At 43.5% G+C, this 7,089-nt stretch overlaps 1 protein-coding gene across 3 annotated transcripts in view; it reads right to left on the minus strand.

Moving 5' to 3' along the window:
* Positions 1 to 2,513, minus strand: part of CHST9 (carbohydrate sulfotransferase 9) — a 186,473-nt gene extending 183,960 nt beyond the window's left edge. For 2 of the 3 annotated variants that reach the window (XM_032467473.1, XM_032467470.1), the window contains exon 1: positions 2,027 to 2,297. The gene's annotated coding sequence lies outside the window, so the exon portion shown is untranslated. Of the gene's footprint in view, positions 1 to 2,026; positions 2,298 to 2,421 lie in introns of those variants that run through there. The other variant, XM_032467471.1, reaches the window with a different exon arrangement.
* Positions 2,514 to 7,089: the final 4,576 nt, after the last annotated feature.

Here is a 7,089-nt window from a genome sequence, read left to right on the forward strand (position 1 = left end):
TGAATGCATGGGGTAGAACTGTCATTTTGTCCCGTATATCTGATTCACATTAACTGAAGCCCTTAAAAACCCTCTGAGCAATAATAAAGTCTGGTTGACCAGGGTACCTTGCTTATGAAAAACAGTAACATTCTCCTTATTCTCAATTTGGTAGACAGGCATATGGTGTCATGATTACATACTGGAACTAGCAGGTGCCAGGCCACCGAATTAGTAAGACAGGTAAATATTAACTATTGTCACACTGCATTTTGGGGTGTGTGTGTGTGTGTGTGTGTGTGTGTGTGTGTGTGTGTAGTGTGTCAGTCTAAAAGGAGCCCAGGTCCTTTAAAAATGGAATAGTGACAAATACAGATAAAATTGTATATAGAGAGTTTAAGGCAATGTCTGGGTTTAAATCGAAGAAAAAGAAAGACTGGTTAATAACACTCTTAATTACTACAAAAACTGCTAAAGGAGAGTCTTATTAAACATCCACAGTGTTTTGATTTGGTCGTGATAACTTAATGGAGAAGAAGTTACACAGACACCCACTCTGTATTATTTACTTCCTGTCTCTTTGAAAACCCTGGGATCTATTCAAGGACAGGTTTGCTGGTGGGAGGGAGCTGGGGGTGGACCTGCAGGGAGAGGGGGAGGGCCAACGGCCGCTCTAGCTTCACTCCTGTGAACTTAGTTGGAAATAACTCCTGACAGCCATCAAACATACACCTTTCAGCCTTCTAACAGAAACATGCTGTGAGGCAGGATGTGCAAACAGGGCATAAGAGGGAGAGGGAACAGTGTGAAAGCAGCAGCAGCGGCGACAAAGTAACCACGCAGTGCCTGCTTGCCCCAACCCCGCTCCAGCCACCTGCCCAGAGCACCCCCAACCCCACTGCCGGGACTGCCACTGAGCCCGGGCTTCCAGTCTCCTCACTCCCCTCCCACACTGCCCGCAGCCTTAGCAAGAGCCTTTGCAAGGTCTCGGAGTTTGGGACCCACGCAAAAAGGGGCACCACAGCAAAGATGCTCATCTTCCTGACAAACACGCTGGAGGACCGGATAAACTGGCATGAGAAACTCAAGACTGTTCCTTCTGGTGTCCGTTTTCCAACCTCGGCTTGCCCCGACTAGGGGCTGCTAACTAAAAACTGGCACTTGCCATCTGCCTCTACAAGGACTGGATCGCACTGGCACTTGCCATCTATCTGTTTGGATTAAATCACGAGCCGCTGCAGCCTCTGACCTCCAACACGACCTGAAGAAAGGAGCTCAGGATGAAGACCAGGAATGAGAAGCTCTGTGCTCACAGAAGACTGGCTAAACAGGCCTCCAGATAGTTAAGATATTTTCAGGAGAAGATTTTAAGACCCCAATTCTTGCATCTCTTCATATCTAGAAAAGCACTAAAATCATTAAGGGAGAAATCTGCTCTTCATGACGAGCAGGAAGCCTCCACCAAACATGTCCCTAACTGCACGCCCCCCGCCCCCCCCATAAATCATATATAATACTGTTTCCCCCTGCCTCTTTGGGACAGTTTCTCAGAGCTTTCTGGGATGCTGTCTACCGGGTTATAGTACTCATTTTGCCCCAAATAAAACTTAACCCACAACTTTCACGTTGTGTGATTTTATTTCAGTCGACAGGGCTGGCACCAGAGTCCCGGATTCCGAGTCCACCGCGGGGGCGCAGCAGTCCAGCACAGGTAGCTCACAAGTTCAGGCCTCCTCCTCCTCCCCCGCCCGCCTCGTACCCCCTCCATCTCCCGGACCCCCTCCCCTCCCCACTTCAGCGCAGTCAATAAAGTGAACAGGAGTGGGTTCAAATATGGAGGGGAGGTGGGGGTTAGATTAGGGGTGGAATGAAAACGATGTCCCCCTCAGTCACCAGGGGTGAAGTACCCGGAAAGGTGAGGATGCACGTCCCCGCCCACCCAGACCCCTCGGCTACCCAGGGTGCAAGCAGCACCCCAAAATCTCGGCCTCTCCAACCCCGGACACCCTGCCCCCCAATCTCCGACACACGGACCCAGGGCGTTTACCTCGGAGCGGAGCGGCGCGGGGAGCGGAGGGCGGCAGGCGCCGGCAGGTACCGCTTTTGCGGGCGCGGGAGCTTCGGCGGGAAAGTTCCCCGAGCTGCGGTGCAAACTCTCGGGGACTCCGCCACGCCGCAGGCCGCGGGGTGGGCAGGAGCGCCGGGCGCGGGAGCGGGGGCGGCGCGGAGCCGGACGCTCGCCCTCGCGCGTCGGCCCGGCTGGGGCTGCGGCGCCGATTGGGCTCCGGGCCGCTCAGGCTCCCGCTCCCGCCGCCGCCGCCGCCGCTGCCGCTGCGCCCCCGCCCCGCGCCCCGGCGCCCCCGGCTCCGCCCCCCCGCTCCGCCCCCTGCGCGCCCCCTCCCATCTCCCCTCCGTCGCGCTCTCTGCCTCTGACTTTCTGACCTTCTGTTTGCTGGCCGCTCGCCCTCGCTCCCAGTCCTAGGGCTCTCGTGCCACCCATTCCTGGTCCAGAGAGTGATGATCTCCGACGTTTCCTGAGTCACCTCCTTCTGTTCTTCACCTCTGCCCTGTCTCAGATTCCTTCCCAAGTGTTCTAGAAACACCTGAAGGGCAAATCTATAGGTTAGTAGGCTGTGGCAAGCATTGACGGCAAAGTCTTAGAATTTCTTTTGCATTACAGACAGATTGATCAGTCTATCTATTATACACATATATAATTATAAAGGTAGATCTATAGGTCAGTAAAGGATTCAGTAAGGATATATCTGCCATAGGCAAGTTCGGTAACAGGTTTATGTAAGGCAGGGGCTTCCTAAGACCGAGCAAAGTGACCCTGTACAGTATCCAAGACCCTGTAGGTCCCTCAGGCCAGGCATTTCAAAATCGTTCAAGCCGAATTCAGCAGACCAAGATTACGATAGATTTTTTTTATCATTAAAGGAAACTTTATTGAGATTTAAAAATTAGTTCCAAATATTATGCTAGCAACAATTTGACCAAACTAGGGCAAATAAAATTAACATAACCCTTGATTGCTTACTTCGCATTCAGGTAGTCTGTAGGAATGAACAAAGAAAACCTAAATTTTTAAAAACGTAGGAAGTGGTTAAACCTACCTCAGTGCTACATTAGAATTTTTTTTCCAACGGAGACGTTATCAACATTCTACATTTTCAGTAGGTCTTATTCTTACTAGTAGGTTAGAAGTAATACATCTAGTGGTAGTGAACTTGGCTTCAGAGAAGAAATACTATTATAAGACTTGCTTGCCTGACTCTGATTTCTTTTAAACACAACCTGGTTTATTTTGTTAAAAGAGCTTTAATTTGTATGTCTGCTGGTTTGTTAATTAACACTTAACTCAGATACTGTCTGTCTGCCCTGCATTGAAGTCCTTATTCACCACGAGAATGAAACTCTTTTTCTGCATTTGGACTTCTAAAGAAACAAGGGAGTGTCCCTGAGCTGTATTTAACTGGAAATTGATGAGTGCTTCTTGAATGAATTAACCATTTTAACTTAGTCATTTTGGGTTTGGTCCCATGGGTGTCATTCCGTGTTCTAGGAACTCTTGGAGCTGTGACTGTTTCACCAGAGCAGTGAAGAACTCCCAGCCGGGCTCAGGAGACCTGGACTCCACTCCATTGCTGCTTCAAGACATGCAACTTTTGTAGCCAATGCCTTCTGATTTGTAAAATAGAGGAATCAAGCAAGAATATCATTATAACTGTCTTGTTTCTAAATTCTGAAAGTTTTTAGAGCTCATGGGGGAAACTGGGCATGGTCAGGTCAATTCTGATGGAAACGGCGCTAGGCATTGCCCATCCATTGTGGGATTTTCCCGCATCTATTTCATTCACCTATTATAGCAAATGAAACCCTTCAAACTGTGAACTGTTCTATTCCTAAATCTCTACCTGAAGTCATTAAAAAATATTTTAATGACTGAGGAAATTGAACTTTGTGACTTTCCAACATTGATGAATAAAGGATCAAAGAATCACCTAAAAACCATACCAAACATCGGTATAAGATGCATCTGCTCATGGCATTTGGTTATATGGTTATGGCCTGGCATGAGAGCCCTATAGTTAAGCCCAAATAGCACCTTCTTAGATTTTGTAGTTAAACTAGTTTAATTTTTACATTGTGCATTATTTCTAAACATTGGCTCCCAGCATGTTTCTAAACTCTCCAGTTTATTACTTTTGTTTAGTTCTTCAAATTTCTTAAAATGTTTAACTATTGATCGATCCTGGGCAAGTATGAAGCTTATGGATCATTGATCCTTTCATGTGTAGGTTGGTAACAATTATACTCATAAAAGAAATTTCTGAGGGGGAGGGGATAGCTCAGTGGTAGAGTGTGTGCTTAGCATGCATGAGGTTCAGGGTTCAATCCCTAGTACCTCCATTAAAATATATAAACCTAATTACCTCCCCCCCAAAATAAAAATTAAAAATCATTAAAAATAAATTTTAAAAAGTGAAACTTTTAAAAAGATCTACTTTAAAAAAAGAAATTTTTACATCAGATCTCAAGGTATGTTTGTTGGCCAGAGTGCCTTGGTGGAAAGAGGCCTTAATCATTTCCAGCTGAAACACACTCTGGGCAGATGTCACTGGACTAAGTACAAGAAATGCAAACTTCACTTTGAAAGTAGTGTAATTAATAATATAAAGAATGAGCTGTATGTAAGGAGAACGAGGTAGAGGAAAGGAGTAGAGAAGGCTATTTTCCTGGTGTCTCAATGTAGGAAAAAAAAGCTGCTTTAAGGTATGAGCACAGCACCATAATGCAATAGTTCTTGCTGATTTTGAGTTTGTGCTTTTCATTAACCATGCAGTTTCCAATGATGATGTGGCTTGATGAATAGACAGAATAACAATTCAACAGAAATGTATTAAGCACAATGTACAAGGCTATATGGGGGCTGCAGATACCTCTAAACCATCATAATTTATGGCTTCAACTGTTTTGTGGAGAGAAAGGAGAGATAGATTTACCTGGAAAAAAATATTTTGACATGAGCCAATGGAGGTTAGGCCAGTAGCTAGAGTAATTTCCCTTCGAGTTTTCTTGCTCTTATCCTCCAGAGCAGGAGTAAAACAAGAAACTAATCAAAGAACATCGTTTATGTTGATTCCCAAGCGAGAGAACACAAGCAGCCCCACTGAACCAGAGGGGAGAATGGCGGAACTCCGGTTTTAGATGACAGAAGACACCATATCCAGCTTTTTCTGGTTGGGGTGGGGGAAGATAAAAATAAACAATTCTTAAGGAAAAAGAGGTCTAAAAGGTGTTTAAAACCTTAAGCTAGTGAGATGAGACGGAAAGAATCTTGGAGACCTGGATGTGGTTCCCGGAAGCTGGGCAAGGCTTTCTGTCCCTGGGCTCAGTTCTATCACCTGGAGTGCACGAGGTCATGGAACTGGATGGGCCCTAATGGACCCTCCACCTTCGCAACTTCCCTGAGGTCTGATCCTGATCACTGACTTTGATCAAGCTATTCAAACTTCACCCATCGATGGAGCTGCGTAACGACAGCCAAAGGGAATTCTAATCAGAAAATAAAAGCCTGGAGTAGGCTTTTTCTTCAATAGCAGAAATCCACAGCAAAGGTGAGAGCACACTAGAGTAGTGTGGTACTGATTATCCAACGTTCGTCTACAGGTTGCAGGGTGTGTCATTGCACAAAGTAGAACTTCCTCTCTGAAATTTCAGAAGAAAACATCGTATAGTTCTAATATCAGAAATAAACAGGACAAAGCATTAAAACTTTACAGACTAGGAGGAGTCTGGAAGCACAATAACTTATTTACTTTCAGCACCATATAGCAAAGTTTGCAATTTGAGGTTGACCACAATTATTGAATGATAGGGAAATAAAAAAGACTTGGCTTTTGTGAACTCTGTCTTTAACACTGTTTTTTTAGGGAAGAAATTATTTTCTTAAAAAAATTAAGAAAAATATCAAGAACCAGATTATATACAGCTAAAGCACAAATTAAGTATCCAGAAGAATATTGGGGGGGAAAAAAGGGGGAAATGCATGCCCGGACAAAGCATAGGATTAATGGTAAATGAGGAAGAACTATGACTCCTAAAAAATTAAAAATTTTAAAATAGATAAAAGGATAACATTGGTCAGACAGAAAAACTAAAAGATAATTATAAACAAATAAAAATGAAACAAGATGTGATGCCTTTATTATGATGTCTCTGCTGCCCAAGTAAAGCGATGATTCAAGGTCAAATAAATTAGAATGGTCAGCACCTAATAGTCTTGGTAAATGGAACAGGTCAATAAATATATATTGATTGGGTGATTGAATAAGAACGGCTGGCAGTTATTTTAGGAAAATCAAAGTCACTAGGGAACTTATGTCTGTAATTTTTATAACTAAGCAAGTATGAATTTCCTTTAAAAAAAAAAATAAGAAACAAAACCTTTCCAAATAGTCACTTTTAACTCCTAAGCAATGAAATTTCATAAAAATTTTCTACGATAGTGTTTACATGTAGAAAAACCTAAATTGGAAACATGTAACATGTGGAAATATAACTGTGCCTCTGTAGAAAGAAATTACATTTTTTACAGCTTTGATGGTTTGGGGTAGGTGATTGGAATAGGCAAAATTCTATGTGACCAGTTTACTGGGAAGATGCAATACTTTCCTCTAAATCAATATTTGGACACATACATTTTCATTTCCTGAAGTGGGTTCAGTTTTTGATATAACCGGTTAAGATATGAAGTGATGACTTCAAGACTCTAAGTCAAAATAAAAAAATCATTTGCAGCAGCCTGAATTGATGTGAGGCTGTAAGTTTCAACTGTGTCTAGGAATGGGTTAGTGATGGAGCCTTCCTTGACAAAATATTTTGCTAATTAATTCACCAAGCATGGCTAGTCTGGTCAGTGTGGGTACTCTGGGTAGGTGCCTTGGATAGAAAAACTAAAAAGATACAGTCCCTTTTATTAAGATGATAACTAATGAATTCAAGTCATATATCATTAAATTTAGAAGTGCTAAGCCTATAGGGAAAAAAAAAGAGAAGGGTTTGCTGGGAGTAAAAGAAAAAGGAAAAACTGAAATAGCCTTGAAT

The sequence above is a fragment of the Camelus ferus genome, chromosome 24 (genome assembly GCF_009834535.1).
Source record: "Camelus ferus isolate YT-003-E chromosome 24, BCGSAC_Cfer_1.0, whole genome shotgun sequence".
NCBI classification, from domain to species: domain Eukaryota; kingdom Metazoa; phylum Chordata; class Mammalia; order Artiodactyla; family Camelidae; genus Camelus; species Camelus ferus.